The 22,444-nt window shown below is 45.9% G+C and overlaps 4 non-coding genes and 2 pseudogenes across 4 annotated transcripts; all 6 read right to left on the bottom strand.

Moving 5' to 3' along the window:
- Positions 1 to 4,451: 4,451 nt before the first annotated feature.
- Positions 4,452 to 4,637, bottom strand: LOC130310612 (U2 spliceosomal RNA). The gene has a single exon (XR_008859120.1). It is a non-coding gene; the product is annotated as a U2 spliceosomal RNA (small nuclear RNA).
- A 1,540-nt stretch (positions 4,638 to 6,177) lies between these two features.
- LOC130310617 (U2 spliceosomal RNA) lies at positions 6,178 to 6,337 on the bottom strand (annotated as a pseudogene).
- Positions 6,338 to 8,420: 2,083 nt separating this feature from the next.
- Positions 8,421 to 8,611, bottom strand: LOC130310606 (U2 spliceosomal RNA). The gene has a single exon (XR_008859115.1). It is a non-coding gene; the product is annotated as a U2 spliceosomal RNA (small nuclear RNA).
- Positions 8,612 to 10,698: 2,087 nt separating this feature from the next.
- Positions 10,699 to 10,889, bottom strand: LOC130310602 (U2 spliceosomal RNA). The gene has a single exon (XR_008859111.1). It is a non-coding gene; the product is annotated as a U2 spliceosomal RNA (small nuclear RNA).
- A 2,088-nt stretch (positions 10,890 to 12,977) lies between these two features.
- LOC130310609 (U2 spliceosomal RNA) lies at positions 12,978 to 13,158 on the bottom strand (annotated as a pseudogene).
- Positions 13,159 to 20,347: 7,189 nt separating this feature from the next.
- On the bottom strand, positions 20,348 to 20,538 carry LOC130310601 (U2 spliceosomal RNA). Its single transcript, XR_008859110.1, has one exon. It is a non-coding gene; the product is annotated as a U2 spliceosomal RNA (small nuclear RNA).
- Positions 20,539 to 22,444: the final 1,906 nt, after the last annotated feature.

Genomic DNA, 22,444 nt, shown 5'->3' with positions numbered 1-22,444 from the left:
CTCAATCTGCTCACCCACACTCCAGCCATACTTCTTTAACTTATTGAGAAACACCAATCTTTTATTCAGCCATTCATACTTCTTCTTCCTCCCAGCATTCCGCTTATATCCCTCTCTTTTAAAGAAAACTTTTGTTTGACCCTTAACCCATTCCCACCAACACAATATATCAGGAAAATCATTCTTTTTCTTACACCAACCCCTATACTTATTAACATATCTATCATACACTCCTTCCACTTCCAACAATTTAACATTTAATTTCCATACACCCCTCCCACTCACACAATCTGCATCCAATACTAACTCACAACACACATACTCATGATCTGAATATCCTACTTTTTCTTGCATATAATTCTTACATAACACACCCTTAGACACAAAACACATATCAAGTCTGGAACTATGACTTCCACTATCAGAATAATATGTATCTAACAAAGGACACACTCCACACGCTTCAGCCACATCCTTTAACTTAAAGTCACACACCATACTTTTAAGAATATTCCCAGATACATCCACATTCCCCTTAATTTCACAGTTGAAATCCCCCACCCACACCAAAGGTATTTTACCCGGCAGAAACCTCTTAATTACCTCCAACAACCCCACCCGCTCCTCCCTCCTTACCGGCGCATACACATTTATCAACCTAAATTTAACCCCCTGCACCTTAACCTCCACCATGATACACCTCCCCTCCTCTATTACCACATAACTACAAACTTCAAACTTAAAGCTCTTAAAAAGCACCCCTACCCCATCATTCCTATTATGCCCAGACACCGACCAAACAGCAGGACCATAAGCCCATTCTCCCTTCCCCGGAATATCATTTAGCCCACATTCCTGCAAACAAATAATGTCCGCTTTTTTCCCTGCCAAGTCCTCCAAAATTACTGTCCTTCTGACTTTACTTCTAAAGACTCTAACGTTTATAGAACCGACTAAAAAAGACATACCACCATCTTAACAACCCTAAGGAAGAATTTGACAGAAAAGAAGAAAGTTATTTAGGTAGCTTTCCTCAGCGGTGTGGGAGAAGCTTCTCCCGCAGAGCACGCATCCATGTCGCTCTCAGATAGCGGTTGATACCGATTGTCCGTAGCCACCAGCGTCGACTCCATCTGTCCACCAGAAAGCTTCCTGGCCGTCTTCTTGGGGGGACGAAAAAGATCAAAGTCATCCTCTCTCTCTCTATGTCTCTCCTCACGGTCTTCACCCTCAGAAGAAGACCACTCTTCAATTTGCGGCGACTCCTCAGCCGGGGGACTGGGAGCATCCTCAATCTCCCCTTCTTCCACTTGCACCGCCATTTGCTCCTCCTCCACCACCACTTGCTCCTCCACCACCTTCACTTGCTCCTCTACCACCACAGGACTCTGTACCTCTCCAATAATAACGCTCTCTCTTGCAGGAACCACTGCAGCCGCAGCTGCAGCTGCCCTCCTCCTCTCCACCATTTCCTCTTCCATTCTCCTCTCCTCCTCCCTCCTCTTCAACACTGGACAGTTCTTGTACACATGGCCAGCTTCCCCACATAGGTCACAGGTCCTCGGGTGTGGACATGCACCCGCCTCATGCCCCGGTTGCTTACAGTTCCTGCATTTCTTACTGCCAGGGCAGGCCTCCTTCACATGTCCAAACAATAGACAATTTCTACAGAAAGATGGCTGTCCGTAGTAATAGAGATAACCTCTGAAACCAGCAATGGTAAAGTTCGCCGGAGGGTGCTTAACGCCTCCAATGCAATCTCCATCAAGCCGCAACTTCACAAAGAACTTATACGTGCCATTAAATACACCAATGCTGCTTGTCTGCTTAGTACCACCAGCAATAGACTCACAATAGATGCTCAAGAAGTTCTTAATCATAGAGACATCAACAAACGGATTGTACATGTGGATAAACAAAGTCTTTGTCCCCATTTCAAAAAGGGGATAAAAGGACACATCCCGCAAAACCTCACTTCCACTGTTCCGTTTTAAGCACTCATAAAAGTTCTGGCAGTCAGCATCATATAAGAAGGACACGTCATAAATACCTTGGCGCTTGTTCTCCTGGACACAAAAGAGGTCGCTCAAGGAAAATCCTGCCAGTCGCTCCACAATGGTATGGCCGATGTATTCAATGCTGTTTCTTAGACGATCCGTGGTTAGCACCTTGATGCGTACGGTCTTCTCCACTGCAGACATGTTGGATCCAGCCATCTTTCCAAATCTGTCGGTAACGAGTACCACAGTCTTGATCACCTACGCAGCTAGTCGCGGCGCAGTTCACTCGCACCCTCAGCGCCGATCGAGGCAATAAACCCCGATCTTAGCCAAAAGGCCGAGAAGCGATAACCGTGAAAGGGGCGGGCCCAACAAGGTCCCCTTCATGGGCACTATCACTGCTTGCTGTCAGGGAGGCTGCCAGACAATTTTCCATGCACACTCTGGGCTGGGGGGCAGTCAACCACCAGTACACACAGCAGAACCTAAACCCATACCATTATTGCTAAGCAGCAAGACAGGGGCCCATTGCACTCCCACGGGGCCTTTTTAAATGCAATCCATAACCCGGATTTGCCAGGAACCCTTCTTACTCCTCCTACTTGCATGTGACACTGGGCTTAGGATCTGCATAGGAAACACACACACAAGCACACACCTACCTTTGTTGCCTGCAGATGCCTCCTTGGCTGTCCCCAAACGGTATCAAACCAACACCCACGGGAAGCTGTAAGCATAGAGGACATGCCTGCACCCCATTGGACTTACCTGTGTGGGTTAAATCCGGGTTATTTGACAACCTATGGCGGTGATGGTTCTGCTCAGGCAGAGCAGTGCTGATGCTCCTCATAAAGCTGTCGCTGCTGTGAAGGTTCTAGGTGACATCACAAATCCCTTTGGTTACATACACAACAAAGCTGGGTTGTTGTTGTTTACACTCTGCAAGGCCTGTGGAAGTGAGTGACATCATAGCACTGTAGTTCTGAGGGTTCAAGATGGATGCAACAATCTCCTGTTGCTTCTATGAAGGCCGTAATAGACGACATCACCAAACAGCTCCATAGTCACATACACAGCAAAGGAGAGATGTTGTTTACACCTAGTGATGTCAGTGGTATTGAGTGACATCACAGCACAGTGCTAAGGCTCCTGGGCCTGGACACAGCAGCGGCTGCAATATCTCAACGGAGAATACGTTTATATCTATGTGTGTGTGTGCGCATATATATATATATATATATATATATATATATATATATATATATATATATTTCTCCGCCGAAATCACTTTTAAACCCATTTCCACCTTTTTTTCCCTTCTCTTCCTCTTACTTTTTTTTCACGTTTTTTTACGTTTTTCTCCTTTTCGCCTCTTTTCTGGGCGTATTATTCTTCTTTTTCTTCTTTTTTTTCGTCTAATGCATACCCCATCAGTGCAGCAATGCTTATTCAATACCGCCAGCAGATGGAGACACTGGGGGATAATTTTCTAAGGATTTATACTGATTTTTCCTGTCTGAATTTGTCGCACAGAAAGTTGCAGGCCAAATATGTGTGACATTTCTGCGACTTTAGCTTCTAGAGCATTTTTACAACATTATACATAGGTGCTGAATACATAAAAAGCGACTGTTCAGCGACAGACAAGTCGCATCGGCTGAAAGTAGGCCAGAATGTCAGTCCATGTTGGAGCAGGTTTAGATACAGTCTAAAGCATAGATCTCAAAGTCTGTGCACAGAATTTAGCAAGGGCCTCGCACCTTCTGATGCATCAGGTAGGTGCACAATAGCATAGCCTAACCCTCTGTACTTTGGTCTATATTGATGCGGGACATAGACAGCCAGCTGATGACCAATCCATTAGTGCAATGGATGGCTGGAAGCATTTGTCTTTGCCTTTGCAATACCACAGAAGCAATGCATGGTCAATGTACAGCAATGACACACCTGTGTGAACAGCCAGGAGACCCCCCCCCCCCCCCCCCATGTTATGTTACATAGTTACATAGTTAGTACGGTCGAAAAAAGACATATGTCCATCACGTTCAACCAGGGAATTAAGGGGTAGGGGTGTGGCGCGATATTGGGGAAGGGATGAGATTTTATATTTCTTCATAAGCATTAATCTTATTTTGTCAATTAGGAACATTCAGCACCCACCCGCTATCAAGGCAGCTGCCTATCATGTCATGCCCTACCTGCACAGGTGTGCTGGCTACTCAAATGATCCAATTAAGGAGGCCATTTAGTCAGCAGCAGCAGCAGAAGTCCTGTGCCTGGACGCTCCAACAGGGGCCAGACACAAGCAGAAGCAGAAGCAGCAGAAGCAGCAGCAGCACCACCTTTTGTTTTTTGGCTGCAGCAGCAGCAAGGCCCACAGGGCTGGCTAGCTGGCTAGCCAGCAAGCAGGTAGCAATGAAAGTAGGAATCTTTCTTTTTAACCCTGTAAGGGGGTGGTGCACTGTACCCGAAGATACTGCCATATCGGGTCAATGCATAGGGCGACGGAAGCAAGCTTCGAAATCGGCCCCCGTTCTCAAAAATCCATTTAATATATGGTCCCCAGATAGGGGACGTATCAGATATTAAACTGATAAGAACAGATACTTTTTTTTTTGTTTTTTATCTAAAGCCGAGGAACGTGCTTTCGATTCACCCAAAGTGCAAGAAAAAGTGCAAACGTGTTACACTAAAAAAACGTGCACAAAGGATGCGGTCTATCGCAAGCCCTTCTCCGATAGGAGAGAGGCCCCCCAACAAACCTTACCCTTCGCCTCCGGACCAAAAGGTACCTGCGAGGTTCCAGGTTCGATGTCCCTTTTCGCCGAAGCTACTAGGAGACCACAAATGCTCCCGGCATCCCCCTTGGCGTTAGCCAAGGTATCTGCCCGCAGAGCCGATTACGGTAGGTACCCTGCGAAGCAGGAGTACCCGGGGTGTTTGCAGGGAGGTGCGGAACCTAATGGCCACACACACCTCCCCTAGACCGCCAGGAGGGACACCCAGAAGGGCTACCGCATCCTGACAAATCCTGTGAACACACAACACGCAAAAAGTGACACAGTGAGACAAAAAATAAATAAATAAGTGAATGTGTGCAGATATACTGCCCGGACATCCGGCCGGATCTATAAAAATTTCTCTGATCCTAGCCAGAAGGCCGGGAATCAAGAGGTGAGTGCCACAAGGTGAAGAGATTATGGTGCCCGTGCTTCAACTCAGTGAGCCTATTCTCCCAGTGAGTTTCGGCACCTCGGGGTCACCACTCCCCGAGGCACAAAAGTACCTCGGCTCTAGACCCTCTCAGCCTCATGGCGAGACCCGGAGGGAACAGGTCACATCGGGGCAGCCGTCGAGCTGATTCCTCAGAACCAGCCCCGGAAAGCCCTGGTACACCTGCATCCTCCATGCAGCACCCATCCCCACCAGCATGAAAACTGATAAGAACAGATTTTTTTTTTTTTTTTTTTTTTTTAAAGCCGAGGAACGTGCTTTCGATTCACCCAAAGTGCAAGAAAAAGTGCAAACGTGTTACACTAAAAAAACGTGCACAAAGGATGCGGTCTATCGCAAGCCCTTCTCCGATAGGAGAGAGGCCCCCCAACAAACCTTACCCTTCGCCTCCGGACCAAAAGGTACCTGCGAGGTTCCAGGTTCGATGTCCCTTTTCGCCGAAGCTACTAGGGGACCACAAATGCTCCCGGCATCCCCCTTGGCATTAGCCAAGGTATCTGCCCGCAGAGCCGATAACGGTAGGTACCCTGCCAAAGCAGGAGTACCCGGGGTGTTTGCAGGGAGGTGCGGAACCTAATGGCCACACACACCTCCCCTAGACCGCCAGGAGGGACACCCAGAAGGGCTACCGCATCCTGACAAATCCTGTGAACACACAACACGCAAAAAGTGACACAGTGAGACAAAAAAGAAATAAATAAGTGAATGTGTGCAGATATACTGCCCGGACATCCGGCCGGATCTATAAAAATTTCTCTGATCCTAGCCAGAAGGCCGGGAATCAAGAGGTGAGTGCCACAAGGTGAAGAGATTATGGTGCCCGTGCTTCAACTCAGTGAGTCTATTCTCCCAGTGAGTTTCGGCACCTCGGGGTCACCACTCCCCGAGGCACAAAAGTACCTCGGCTCTAGACCCTCTCAGCCTCATGGCGAGACCCGGAGGGAACAGGTCACATCGGGGCAGCCGTCGAGCTGATTCCTCAGAACCAGCCCCGGAAAGCCCTGGTACACCTGCATCCTCCATGCAGCACCCATCCCCACCAGCATGAAAACTGATAAGAACAGATACTACACTTGATCTTAGCCAAAAGGCCGAGAAGCGATAACCGTGAAAGGGGCGGGCCCAACAAGGTCCCCTTCATGGGCACTATCACTGCTTGCTGTCAGGGAGGCTGCCAGACAATTTTCCATGCACACTCTGGGCTGGGGGGCAGTCAACCACCAGTACACACAGCAGAACCTAAACCCATACCATTATTGCTAAGCAGCAAGACAGGGGCCCATTGCACTCCCACGGGGCCTTTTTAAATGCAATCCATAACCCGGATTTGCCAGGAACCCTTCTTACTCCTCCTACTTGCATGTGACACTGGGCTTAGGATCTGCATAGGAAACACACACACAAGCACACACCTACCTTTGTTGCCTGCAGATGCCTCCTTGGCTGTCCCCAAACGGTATCAAACCAACACCCACGGGAAGCTGTAAGCATAGAGGACATGCCTGCACCCCATTGGACTTACCTGTGTGGGTTAAATCCGGGTTATTTGACAACCTATGGCGGTGATGGTTCTGCTCAGGCAGAGAAGTGCTGATGCTCCTCATAAAGCTGTCGCTGCTGTGAAGGTTCTAGGTGACATCACAAATCCCTATGGTTACATACACAACAAAGCTGGGTTGTTGTTGTTTACACTCTGCAAGGCCTGTGGAAGTGAGTGACATCATAGCACTGTAGTTCTGAGGGTTCAAGATGGATGCAACAATCTCCTGTTGCTTCTATGAAGGCCGTAATAGACGACATCACCAAACAGCTCCATAGTCACATACACAGCAAAGGAGAGATGTTGTTTACACCTAGTGATGTCAGTGGTATTGAGTGACATCACAGCACAGTGCTAAGGCTCCTGGGCCTGGACACAGCAGCGGCTGCAATATCTCAACGGAGAATACGTTTATATCTATGTGTGTGTGTGCGCATATATATATATATATATATATATATATATATATTTCTCCGCCGAAATCACTTTTAAACCCATTTCCACCTTTTTTTCCCTTCTCTTCCTCTTACTTTTTTTTCACGTTTTTTTACGTTTTTCTCCTTTTCGCCTCTTTTCTGGGCGTATTATTCTTCTTTTTCTTCTTTTTTTTCGTCTAATGCATACCCCATCAGTGCAGCAATGCTTATTCAATACCGCCAGCAGATGGAGACACTGGGGGATAATTTTCTAAGGATTTATACTGATTTTTCCTGTCTGAATTTGTCGCACAGAAAGTTGCAGGCCAAATATGTGTGACATTTCTGCGACTTTAGCTTCTAGAGCATTTTTACAACATTATACATAGGTGCTGAATACATAAAAAGCGACTGTTCAGCGACAGACAAGTCGCATCGGCTGAAAGTAGGCCAGAATGTCAGTCCATGTTGGAGCAGGTTTAGATACAGTCTAAAGCATAGATCTCAAAGTCTGTGCACAGAATTTAGCAAGGGCCTCGCACCTTCTGATGCATCAGGTAGGTGCACAATAGCATAGCCTAACCCTCTGTACTTTGGTCTATATTGATGCGGGACATAGACAGCCAGCTGATGACCAATCCATTAGTGCAATGGATGGCTGGAAGCATTTGTCTTTGCCTTTGCAATACCACAGAAGCAATGCATGGTCAATGTACAGCAACGACACACCTGTGTGAACAGCCAGGAGACCCCCCCCCCCCCCCCCCATGTTATGTTACATAGTTACATAGTTAGTACGGTCGAAAAAAGACATATGTCCATCACGTTCAACCAGGGAATTAAGGGGTAGGGGTGTGGCGCGATATTGGGGAAGGGATGAGATTTTATATTTCTTCATAAGCATTAATCTTATTTTGTCAATTAGGAACATTCAGCACCCACCCGCTATCAAGGCAGCTGCCTATCATGTCATGCCCTACCTGCACAGGTGTGCTGGCTACTCAAATGATCCAATTAAGGAGGCCATTTAGTCAGCAGCAGCAGAAGTCCTGTGCCTGGACGCTCCAACAGGGGCCAGACACAAGCAGAAGCAGAAGCAGCAGAAGCAGCAGCAGCACCACCTTTTGTTTTTTGGCTGCAGCAGCAGCAAGGCCCACAGGGCTGGCTAGCTGGCTAGCCAGCAAGCAGGTAGCAATGAAAGTAGGAATCTTTCTTTTTAACCCTGTAAGGGGGTGGTGCACTGTACCCGAAGATACTGCCATATCGGGTCAATGCATAGGGCGACGGAAGCAAGCTTTGAAATCGGCCCCCGTTCTCAAAAATCCATTTAATATATGGTCCCCAGATAGGGGACGTATCAGATATTAAACTGATAAGAACAGATACTACACTTGATCTTAGCCAAAAGGCCGAGAAGCGATAACCGTTAAAGGGGCGGGCCCAACAAGGTCCCCTTCATGGGCACTATCACTGCTTGCTGTCAGGGAGGCTGCCAGACAATTTTCCATGCACACTCTGGGCTGGGGGGCAGTCAACCACCAGTACACACAGCAGAACCTAAACCCATACCATTATTGCTAAGCAGCAAGACAGGGGCCCATTGCACTCCCACGGGGCCTTTTTAAATGCAATCCATAACCCGGATTTGCCAGGAACCCTTCTTACTCCTCCTACTTGCATGTGACACTGGGCTTAGGATCTGCATAGGAAACACACACACAAGCACACACCTACCTTTGTTGCCTGCAGATGCCTCCTTGGCTGTCCCCAAACGGTATCAAACCAACACCCACGGGAAGCTGTAAGCATAGAGGACATGCCTGCACCCCATTGGACTTACCTGTGTGGGTTAAATCCGGGTTATTTGACAACCTATGGCGGTGATGGTTCTGCTCAGGCAGAGCAGTGCTGATGCTCCTCATAAAGCTGTCGCTGCTGTGAAGGTTCTAGGTGACATCACAAATCCCTTTGGTTACATACACAACAAAGCTGGGTTGTTGTTGTTTACACTCTGCAAGGCCTGTGGAAGTGAGTGACATCATAGCACTGTAGTTCTGAGGGTTCAAGATGGATGCAACAATCTCCTGTTGCTTCTATGAAGGCCGTAATAGACGACATCACCAAACAGCTCCATAGTCACATACACAGCAAAGGAGAGATGTTGTTTACACCTAGTGATGTCAGTGGTATTGAGTGACATCACAGCACAGTGCTAAGGCTCCTGGGCCTGGACACAGCAGCGGCTGCAATATCTCAACGGAGAATACGTTTATATCTATGTGTGTGTGTGCGCATATATATATATATATATATATATATATATATATATATATTTCTCCGCCGAAATCACTTTTAAACCCATTTCCACCTTTTTTTCCCTTCTCTTCCTCTTACTTTTTTTTCACGTTTTTTTACGTTTTTCTCCTTTTCGCCTCTTTTCTGGGCGTATTATTCTTCTTTTTCTTCTTTTTTTTCGTCTAATGCATACCCCATCAGTGCAGCAATGCTTATTCAATACCGCCAGCAGATGGAGACACTGGGGGATAATTTTCTAAGGATTTATACAGATTTTTCCTGTCTGAATTTGTCGCACAGAAAGTTGCAGGCCAAATATGTGTGACATTTCTGCGACTTTAGCTTCTAGAGCATTTTTACAACATTATACATAGGTGCTGAATACATAAAAAGCGACTGTTCAGCGACAGACAAGTCGCATCGGCTGAAAGTAGGCCAGAATGTCAGTCCATGTTGGAGCAGGTTTAGATACAGTCTAAAGCATAGATCTCAAAGTCTGTGCACAGAATTTAGCAAGGGCCTCGCACCTTCTGATGCATCAGGTAGGTGCACAATAGCATAGCCTAACCCTCTGTACTTTGGTCTATATTGATGCGGGACATAGACAGCCAGCTGATGACCAATCCATTAGTGCAATGGATGGCTGGAAGCATTTGTCTTTGCCTTTGCAATACCACAGAAGCAATGCATGGTCAATGTACAGCAATGACACACCTGTGTGAACAGCCAGGAGACACCCCCCCCCCCCCCATGTTATGTTACATAGTTACATAGTTAGTACGGTCGAAAAAAGACATATGTCCATCACGTTCAACCAGGGAATTAAGGGGTAGGGGTGTGGCGCGATATTGGGGAAGGGATGAGATTTTATATTTCTTCATAAGCATTAATCTTATTTTGTCAATTAGGAACATTCAGCACCCACCCGCTATCAAGGCAGCTGCCTATCATGTCATGCCCTACCTGCACAGGTGTGCTGGCTACTCAAATGATCCAATTAAGGAGGCCATTTAGTCAGCAGCAGCAGAAGTCCTGTGCCTGGACGCTCCAACAGGGGCCAGACACAAGCAGAAGCAGAAGCAGCAGAAGCAGCAGCAGCACCACCTTTTGTTTTTTGGCTGCAGCAGCAGCAAGGCCCACAGGGCTGGCTAGCTGGCTAGCCAGCAAGCAGGTAGCAATGAAAGTAGGAATCTTTCTTTTTAACCCTGTAAGGGGGTGGTGCACTGTACCCGAAGATACTGCCATATCGGGTCAATGCATAGGGCGACGGAAGCAAGCTTCGAAATCGGCCCCCGTTCTCAAAAATCCATTTAATATATGGTCCCCAGATAGGGGACGTATCAGATATTAAACTGATAAGAACAGATACTACACTTGATCTTAGCCAAAAGGCCGAGAAGCGATAACCGTGAAAGGGGCGGGCCCAACAAGGTCCCCTTCATGGGCACTATCACTGCTTGCTGTCAGGGAGGCTGCCAGACAATTTTCCATGCACACTCTGGGCTGGGGGGCAGTCAACCACCAGTACACACAGCAGAACCTAAACCCATACCATTATTGCTAAGCAGCAAGACAGGGGCCCATTGCACTCCCACGGGGCCTTTTTAAATGCAATCCATAACCCGGATTTGCCAGGAACCCTTCTTACTCCTCCTACTTGCATGTGACACTGGGCTTAGGATCTGCATAGGAAACACACACACAAGCACACACCTACCTTTGTTGCCTGCAGATGCCTCCTTGGCTGTCCCCAAACGGTATCAAACCAACACCCACGGGAAGCTGTAAGCATAGAGGACATGCCTGCACCCCATTGGACTTACCTGTGTGGGTTAAATCCGGGTTATTTGACAACCTATGGCGGTGATGGTTCTGCTCAGGCAGAGCAGTGCTGATGCTCCTCATAAAGCTGTCGCTGCTGTGAAGGTTCTAGGTGACATCACAAATCCCTATGGTTACATACACAACAAAGCTGGGTTGTTGTTGTTTACACTCTGCAAGGCCTGTGGAAGTGAGTGACATCATAGCACTGTAGTTCTGAGGGTTCAAGATGGATGCAACAATCTCCTGTTGCTTCTATGAAGGCCGTAATAGACGACATCACCAAACAGCTCCATAGTCACATACACAGCAAAGGAGAGATGTTGTTTACACCTAGTGATGTCAGTGGTATTGAGTGACATCACAGCACAGTGCTAAGGCTCCTGGGCCTGGACACAGCAGCGGCTGCAATATCTCAACGGAGAATACGTTTATATCTATGTGTGTGTGTGCGCATATATATATATATATATATATATATATATATATATATATATATTTCTCCGCCGAAATCACTTTTAAACCCATTTCCACCTTTTTTTCCCTTCTCTTCCTCTTACTTTTTTTTCACGTTTTTTTACGTTTTTCTCCTTTTCGCCTCTTTTCTGGGCGTATTATTCTTCTTTTTCTTCTTTTTTTTCGTCTAATGCATACCCCATCAGTGCAGCAATGCTTATTCAATACCGCCAGCAGATGGAGACACTGGGGGATAATTTTCTAAGGATTTATACTGATTTTTCCTGTCTGAATTTGTCGCACAGAAAGTTGCAGGCCAAATATGTGTGACATTTCTGCGACTTTAGCTTCTAGAGCATTTTTACAACATTATACATAGGTGCTGAATACATAAAAAGCGACTGTTCAGCGACAGACAAGTCGCATCGGCTGAAAGTAGGCCAGAATGTCAGTCCATGTTGGAGCAGGTTTAGATACAGTCTAAAGCATAGATCTCAAAGTCTGTGCACAGAATTTAGCAAGGGCCTCGCACCTTCTGATGCATCAGGTAGGTGCACAATAGCATAGCCTAACCCTCTGTACTTTGGTCTATATTGATGCGGGACATAGACAGCCAGCTGATGACCAATCCATTAGTGCAATGGATGGCTGGAAGCATTTGTCTTTGCCTTTGCAATACCACAGAAGCAATGCATGGTCAATGTACAGCAATGACACACCTGTGTGAACAGCCAGGAGACCCCCCCCCCCCCATGTTATGTTACATAGTTACATAGTTAGTACGGTCGAAAAAAGACATATGTCCATCACGTTCAACCAGGGAATTAAGGGGTAGGGGTGTGGCGCGATATTGGGGAAGGGATGAGATTTTATATTTCTTCATAAGCATTAATCTTATTTTGTCAATTAGGAACATTCAGCACCCACCCGCTATCAAGGCAGCTGCCTATCATGTCATGCCCTACCTGCACAGGTGTGCTGGCTACTCAAATGATCCAATTAAGGAGGCCATTTAGTCAGCAGCAGCAGAAGTCCTGTGCCTGGACGCTCCAACAGGGGCCAGACACAAGCAGAAGCAGAAGCAGCAGAAGCAGCAGCAGCACCACCTTTTGTTTTTTGGCTGCAGCAGCAGCAAGGCCCACAGGGCTGGCTAGCTGGCTAGCCAGCAAGCAGGTAGCAATGAAAGTAGGAATCTTTCTTTTTAACCCTGTAAGGGGGTGGTGCACTGTACCCGAAGATACTGCCATATCGGGTCAATGCATAGGGCGACGGAAGCAAGCTTCGAAATCGGCCCCCGTTCTCAAAAATCCATTTAATATATGGTCCCCAGATAGGGGACGTATCAGATATTAAACTGATAAGAACAGATTTTTTTTTTTTTTTATTGAAAAGGAAATATACAATACATAACCAAGTAAATCATTCAAAAAATTACATATTCATCTGAAAACACATGAAAAACACATATTTGACATATACAATATATACAGGAAGCATGTCTTTACATGTACATATAACAAAAAGCTTTCCCTTCATGACTTTCCCTCAGAAAAAATAAATTGCAGCGGATTCTGTCCCTCCAACTGTCCCTTCATATCAGGATATAATCTGTAAGAAAAGAAAAAGAAAGACAAATAAGAATACAATCATAACCAGTACTTCCATTTTTTGTGTTTCCAGATCCCCTCTGCATCATCAGAACCATAGTTTTTCCTATCACATAATACGTAAAGGTAAATTTTACCACGGATCATGCCCAGACACTCCTTCACACTTACTTCAGTTTGATTGAAAATCCTAATATTCCTTACATCCCACAGAACCTCTTTTACACAATTTACTATGAACCATAACACTCTTGCCTTCTCTCTCTCCACTGCACACAAACCAAACATCATCATATTAAAGGATAAGATTTCAATTCCAGTAAGATTTTTAATTAGACCAGACATTTTTCTCCACACAGACTTCGCATAACCACACTCCCAAAACACATGTACATAATTCTCACATCCACCGCAACCATCCCTGGGACACACTTCACTGTCTACCAATCTCCTTCTCCTCTGAAATTCCCTTGTTGGCAGACACCCATGAGCTAACATCCAAGACAAGTCCTTTTGTTTATTTGTCAGTTCCTTGTGACTGACATTTTTCCACACTACCTTACAATCCTTCTCAGACAGACCTCCCACACATTCCACTGTTTCTCTCTGCTCCAACACTTTCATCACCTTCTTACTATCATTCCATTCAGTCACACATTCCAGATTATTTTTCCTGACACACCGCCCTATTCTCTGATAGAACCAAGAAACCTCAAAACTTACAGGTACCCTTAAGTCCCTTTCCATTAGCTTATATTTCAACAACACATTACCAGCCAAATACCTTACCATGCACCCAAACACACATTCCTTCTTACTTACAGCGAGACAAAAACTGACATACTTCACAGCCAGGAACACTTCCACATTCATCATTCCTTTCCCACCATGCATTCTGCTTTTCACCACCTTCCCACGACTCAATTTCTCCATCCTTGAATTCCATAAGAAAACAAAGATCTGCCTGATAATTCTTGCCAGACACCTATCCGGTGGAGGAAACACATAATTAACATAAAGCAAAATAGGAATTATAACAGCTTTAATAACCAGAATCCTTCCCTCAATCGATAAAGTCCTTAAAGACCAGAAGTTTATTTTATTCCCCACCCTCCCCAAAACCCTCTCCCAACTTTCTTTCCCATACAAATCATTATCAAACACCACCCCAAGCACTTCCACACCCCCCTCTCTCACAGGCCACTCGCACAACCCACTCTCTCCCCACCCCTCAAAAAATTTACAACCACTCTTCCCAACATTAAGCTTAAACCCACTCATTAAACAGAAACACTCAATCAATAACTTAGCACGCCTTACCCCTGCCATTGACTTACATACAACAGTAACATCATCCATGTAACCAATCACTCGCATATCCTTCCCATGACTACCAGGTATTTCTATACCCCGCATCACCTTATCTCTCCTAATCATCCCCAACAAAGGCTCAATCATACAAATAAAAAGAATTGGCGACAGGGGACACCCCTGCCGCACTCCAGATTTTATACTCACCTCCCTACTCAGAAAACCATTGACCTGAATCTTACTATAAATGTCCCTATACAAACATTCAATCCACTTCACCATTCTGTCCGGCACATTCATCCTCCTCAAAACCCTAAACAATAAATCATGCACCACCCTATCATAAGCTTTTTCAAAATCCACCGTAACAACAGCCACACCTTGCTTCCTAGTTTTACAGTCCCACAATACATCCCTCAGACCTAACAGACATTCAGAAATCCTACGATCAGGCACTGCACACATTTGCTCCTCACCTACCATACAATCAATCACATCCTTTAACCTATTCGCAATAACTTTAGCAATAATTTTGTAATCACAATTCAAGAGCGCTATAGGCCTCCAATTTTTAAGATCCCTCTTATCCCCTTTTTTAAACAATAACACAGTCACACTCTCACTCATACTTTTAGATAACTTCCCTCTCCTAAGTACTTCCTTACACACCTCCCATACATAATCCCCTAACATATCCCAAAACACAAGATAAAATTCCACAGGCAAACCATCACTCCCTGCCACCTTTCCTTTCTTCATCCCATTCACAGCATCCTCCACCTCACTCTTCCTCACATCCTCTTCCATAAAGAACCCATCAATTTCATCCAAACGCTTATCCACATATCCCAAACATTCCTTCTCTAGAGTCACGTCCCGCTCCTTCTCCGTGAATAAATCAGAATAAAACTTCCACACTTCCTCTAACACCTCATCCTTACCAAAGACCTCTACCCCATCATTCTTAAAAACACTCATCATCTCAGTTTTTTTACTGAATGCCTTTTTAAAGAAAAATTTGCTACATTTCTCATCCTTCTCTTTCACTTCAACCCTAGCCTGTGCAATAATCTTCCTTCCATTCCTCTCCAGACACTCATTCACACTTCCACGAGCTTCCTCAATCTCCTTCTCAACACTCATCCCCAAACGCCTCAATTCATACAAATACTCTAACCTTCTTTGCCATCTCTCATACTCTTCTCTATCTTTCCTCCCTTTCTCACACCCTTTTTTAATAAAAAACCTTTTAGTCTCTAACTTCACCCACTCCCACCACTCAACCACACTATAAAATGCATCCTTCCTCAACACCCATCCATCAAAACGCTCCCTATATTCTTGTAATACACATTCATTATCCAATAAAGACACATTCAACTTCCAAACACCCTTTCCATACTCACTTAGACCACCACCTTTTACCACACACTCAATCCAGGCATGATCCGTGAACGGTAACCTCCTCCGTCTGAAATTAGAAACAGACATTAGTTTTGAGACAAAAATGAAATCAATACGCGAACTTGTATTGTTAGAAAAATATGTATAACCGATAGTACCATCATTATGGGCAACAAAGGAATCCTTTAACCCGAATAAATTTACAATCTCTTTAAGCTGCTTACTAGTACTGTCTAAACCAGACCCACCACCCACCGTAGTACTACTCCTATCCCCCTCTGTTATTATACAATTGAAATCCCCTATAAGGAACACATCATCCCTCCCACTCAAAAAGAAATATAATTTCTCAAACACCTCCCCTCTTTCCTTCCTCCCAGTTGGAGCATAAACATTAATTACTTTATATGTGAAACCCCTGAAAATAAAATGCACTAATAATACCCTACCCGGAACAATATGGACAACTTTTTTAACAACAAACTCATTACTTTTGAACAAAATCCCCACCCCCGAATTACGTTCCATTGAACCAGACCATACCGATTGCCCATAAGGCCAGGAGATATTTGGCTCCCCATCCAAGCAGCACTCCTGGAGACCTAGAACATCAAAAGAATATCTAGAAAGTAAATCAAAAATGGCGGATCTCCTTTCTAAAGATCTAATACTGCGGACATTTAGAGAACCAATTGTTAAACTCATTCAAACATTTGAAGGAAAAAAAGGAAATACAAAATCAAGCATTATCAAAAGGAGGCCTAGCCTTTCCCCGACCTCTACCCTTATTTTTTGCCTCCCCTTCCTTAAACTTAAGAGTCTTTGTCAAATTTTTGACTGAACATTCCTCCAAATAACCTGTGCCCAGGGAGGATAAAGAGGAGTCAGAATCAATCTGACATGACGACCCTCCACCTGCCTCCTCCCTTCCCGGGCTAGGAAAGTCCTCAATCCTTTGACTCTGAGGAGTCGGACAGTCATCCTCCGATTCTTCCACCGGCATCTTTCTCTTCAAGGATTCTTTGTCCACAGTCATCTCCTCTGGGGGATCAGAGGCCTCCGAAACAGATGCCCCTGAAACAGACTCCGCCTTCTCCCCCTCTGCCACCAAAGCATCCGGAACAGACCTAGAAATGGAAGGAAAAACAGGGGCAGACTCTGCTTCACTGGTCAGCACGCTAACCTCTGCATCGCCTGCCCTGGCAGCATTGGAGTCCTCAGGAACTGTCCCACCTCGAAGAGCCATTGCATATGATCGGGGTGCCCCGGACTGGTAAGTGGGGCAACTCCTAGCCAGGTGATCCGAAGAACCACAGAAATGACACTTGCGTTTCTCGGGACAGTCTGCAGTGCGGTGATCAGGCTTGTGGCAGTTCCTGCAAACCTGCCCGGTTGTACAGTTCTCTCTGGTATGACCAAAGCAAAAACAGTCCCGGCAAAAACTTGGCATCCCCGGGTAGTGCAGAAACCCCCTGTTGTTCCCTATCGCAAAGTTCTGCGGGGGGTGACAAAAACCTTCAGCACCACCCTCGGGGGCAGGCCTAAACTCCACCCAAAAACGTCTCATGCCTGTGAAAGTCCCCAGGATGTTATTTTTCCTCTCCGCACCAGAAACAGACACACAATACCTTCTTAGAAAGGTCTGGATCTCCTCATCCCGCACAAAAGGGTTGTACATATGCACTACCACTGGAACTTTCTTAGGCCGAGCCTCGCAGGAAATGAATCGGATCCCTTGTAGGTCAGGGTGAGAAGCATTCTCCTTACTCCGGTAGAGACAGGTACGGAGATCATCCAGGTTGTAGAAGGTCACGTCAAAGAATCCTTGGCTGGGAAAGACCTGGACACAGAAGATGGAAGCATGCGGCATCCTCAGCACTCCCTCCACGACCTTCTGCTGGACATGCAAAATCCCGTAGGCACTCCTCTTTTCCTCCTCGATAAACAGCCGTACTGTATTAGGAGCGTTCGGCGCATTAGCCATCCTCTCCGGCAGACCCGTCCTCCGATGATCACCTTCCCGTTATCCTGGGACTAAGCCCTCTCCCCAATAGCAGCAGGTGGGTGAAGCCCAGGCAATAAACCTGGGCGATCCCACAAGGCCGAGGAGAGGCGTACCCGAATACCTTAGGGCAAGACACTTGATCTTAGCCAAAAGGCCGAGAAGCGATAACCGTTAAAGGGGCGGGCCCAACAAGGTCCCCTTCATGGGCACTATCACTGCTTGCTGTCAGGGAGGCTGCCAGACAATTTTCCATGCACACTCTGGGCTGGGGGGCAGTCAACCACCAGTACACACAGCAGAACCTAAACCCATACCATTATTGCTAAGCAGCAAGACAGGGGCCCATTGCACTCCCACGGGGCCTTTTTAAATGCAATCCATAACCCGGATTTGCCAGGAACCCTTCTTACTCCTCCTACTTGCATGTGACACTGGGCTTAGGATCTGCATAGGAAACACACACACAAGCACACACCTACCTTTGTTGCCTGCAGATGCCTCCTTGGCTGTCCCCAAACGGTATCAAACCAACACCCACGGGAAGCTGTAAGCATAGAGGACATGCCTGCACCCCATTGGACTTACCTGTGTGGGTTAAATCCGGGTTATTTGACAACCTATGGCGGTGATGGTTCTGCTCAGGCAGAGCAGTGCTGATGCTCCTCATAAAGCTGTCGCTGCTGTGAAGGTTCTAGGTGACATCACAAATCCCTTTGGTTACATACACAACAAAGCTGGGTTGTTGTTGTTTACACTCTGCAAGGCCTGTGGAAGTGAGTGACATCATAGCACTGTAGTTCTGAGGGTTCAAGATGGATGCAACAATCTCCTGTTGCTTCTATGAAGGCCGTAATAGACGACATCACCAAACAGCTCCATAGTCACATACACAGCAAAGGAGAGATGTTGTTTACACCTAGTGATGTCAGTGGTATTGAGTGACATCACAGCACAGTGCTAAGGCTCCTGGGCCTGGACACAGCAGCGGCTGCAATATCTCAACGGAGAATACGTTTATATCTATGTGTGTGTGTGCGCATATATATATATATATATATATATATATATATATATATATATATATTCTCCGCCGAAATCACTTTTAAACCCATTTCCACCTTTTTTTCCCTTCTCTTCCTCTTACTTTTTTTTCACGTTTTTTTACGTTTTTCTCCTTTTCGCCTCTTTTCTGGGCGTATTATTCTTCTTTTTCTTCTTTTTTTTCGTCTAATGCATACCCCATCAGTGCAGCAATGCTTATTCAATACCGCCAGCAGATGGAGACACTGGGGGATAATTTTCTAAGGATTTATACAGATTTTTCCTGTCTGAATTTGTCGCACAGAAAGTTGCAGGCCAAATATGTGTGACATTTCTGCGACTTTAGCTTCTAGAGCATTTTTACAACATTATACATAGGTGCTGAATACATAAAAAGCGACTGTTCAGCGACAGACAAGTCGCATCGGCTGAAAGTAGGCCAGAATGTCAGTCCATGTTGGAGCAGGTTTAGATACAGTCTAAAGCATAGATCTCAAAGTCTGTGCACAGAATTTAGCAAGGGCCTCGCACCTTCTGATGCATCAGGTAGGTGCACAATAGCATAGCCTAACCCTCTGTACTTTGGTCTATATTGATGCGGGACATAGACAGCCAGCTGATGACCAATCCATTAGTGCAATGGATGGCTGGAAGCATTTGTCTTTGCCTTTGCAATACCACAGAAGCAATGCATGGTCAATGTACAGCAATGACACACCTGTGTGAACAGCCAGGAGACACCCCCCCCCCCCCCATGTTATGTTACATAGTTACATAGTTAGTACGGTCGAAAAAAGACATATGTCCATCACGTTCAACCAGGGAATTAAGGGGTAGGGGTGTGGCGCGATATTGGGGAAGGGATGAGATTTTATATTTCTTCATAAGCATTAATCTTATTTTGTCAATTAGGAACATTCAGCACCCACCCGCTATCAAGGCAGCTGCCTATCATGTCATGCCCTACCTGCACAGGTGTGCTGGCTACTCAAATGATCCAATTAAGGAGGCCATTTAGTCAGCAGCAGCAGAAGTCCTGTGCCTGGACGCTCCAACAGGGGCCAGACACAAGCAGAAGCAGAAGCAGCAGAAGCAGCAGCAGCACCACCTTTTGTTTTTTGGCTGCAGCAGCAGCAAGGCCCACAGGGCTGGCTAGCTGGCTAGCCAGCAAGCAGGTAGCAATGAAAGTAGGAATCTTTCTTTTTAACCCTGTAAGGGGGTGGTGCACTGTACCCGAAGATACTGCCATATCGGGTCAATGCATAGGGCGACGGAAGCAAGCTTCGAAATCGGCCCCCGTTCTCAAAAATCCATTTAATATATGGTCCCCAGATAGGGGACGTATCAGATATTAAACTGATAAGAACAGATACTACACTTGATCTTAGCCAAAAGGCCGAGAAGCGATAACCGTGAAAGGGGCGGGCCCAACAAGGTCCCCTTCATGGGCACTATCACTGCTTGCTGTCAGGGAGGCTGCCAGACAATTTTCCATGCACACTCTGGGCTGGGGGGCAGTCAACCACCAGTACACACAGCAGAACCTAAACCCATACCATTATTGCTAAGCAGCAAGACAGGGGCCCATTGCACTCCCACGGGGCCTTTTTAAATGCAATCCATAACCCGGATTTGCCAGGAACCCTTCTTACTCCTCCTACTTGCATGTGACACTGGGCTTAGGATCTGCATAGGAAACACACACACAAGCACACACCTACCTTTGTTGCCTGCAGATGCCTCCTTGGCTGTCCCCAAACGGTATCAAACCAACACCCACGGGAAGCTGTAAGCATAGAGGACATGCCTGCACCCCATTGGACTTACCTGTGTGGGTTAAATCCGGGTTATTTGACAACCTATGGCGGTGATGGTTCTGCTCAGGCAGAGCAGTGCTGATGCTCCTCATAAAGCTGTCGCTGCTGTGAAGGTTCTAGGTGACATCACAAATCCCTATGGTTACATACACAACAAAGCTGGGTTGTTGTTGTTTACACTCTGCAAGGCCTGTGGAAGTGAGTGACATCATAGCACTGCAGTTCTGAGGGTTCAAGATGGATGCAACAATCTCCTGTTGCTTCTATGAAGGCCGTAATAGACGACATCACCAAACAGCTCCATAGTCACATACACAGCAAAGGAGAGATGTTGTTTACACCTAGTGATGTCAGTGGTATTGAGTGACATCACAGCACAGTGCTAAGGCTCCTGGGCCTGGACACAGCAGCGGCTGCAATATCTCAACGGAGAATACGTTTATATCTATGTGTGTGTGTGCGCGTATATATATATATATATATATATATATATATATATATATATATATATATTTCTCCGCCGAAATCACTTTTAAACCCATTTCCACCTTTTTTTCCCTTCTCTTCCTCTTACTTTTTTTTCACGTTTTTTTACGTTTTTCTCCTTTTCGCCTCTTTTCTGGGCGTATTATTCTTCTTTTTCTTCTTTTTTTTCGTCTAATGCATACCCCATCAGTGCAGCAATGCTTATTCAATACCGCCAGCAGATGGAGACACTGGGGGATAATTTTCTAAGGATTTATACTGATTTTTCCTGTCTGAATTTGTCGCACAGAAAGTTGCAGGCCAAATATGTGTGACATTTCTGCGACTTTAGCTTCTAGAGCATTTTTACAACATTATACATAGGTGCTGAATACATAAAAAGCGACTGTTCAGCGACAGACAAGTCGCATCGGCTGAAAGTAGGCCAGAATGTCAGTCCATGTTGGAGCAGGTTTAGATACAGTCTAAAGCATAGATCTCAAAGTCTGTGCACAGAATTTAGCAAGGGCCTCGCACCTTCTGATGCATCAGGTAGGTGCACAATAGCATAGCCTAACCCTCTGTACTTTGGTCTATATTGATGCGGGACATAGACAGCCAGCTGATGACCAATCCATTAGTGCAATGGATGGCTGGAAGCATTTGTCTTTGCCTTTGCAATACCACAGAAGCAATGCATGGGTCAATGTACAGCAATGACACACCTGTGTGAACAGCCAGGAGACCCCCCCCCCCCCCCCCCATGTTATGTTACATAGTTACATAGTTAGTACGGTCGAAAAAAGACATATGTCCATCACGTTCAACCAGGGAATTAAGGGGTAGGGGTGTGGCGCGATATTGGGGAAGGGATGAGATTTTATATTTCTTCATAAGCATTAATCTTATTTTGTCAATTAGGAACATTCAGCACCCACCCGCTATCAAGGCAGCTGCCTATCATGTCATGCCCTACCTGCACAGGTGTGCTGGCTACTCAAATGATCCAATTAAGGAGGCCATTTAGTCAGC

This window comes from Hyla sarda, unplaced genomic scaffold (assembly GCF_029499605.1).
Source record: "Hyla sarda isolate aHylSar1 unplaced genomic scaffold, aHylSar1.hap1 scaffold_1576, whole genome shotgun sequence".
Classification (NCBI taxonomy): Eukaryota; Metazoa; Chordata; class Amphibia; order Anura; family Hylidae; genus Hyla; species Hyla sarda.
The sequence above is the reverse complement of the archived record's forward strand: the minus strand, read 5'-3'. Positions and strand labels throughout refer to the sequence as shown.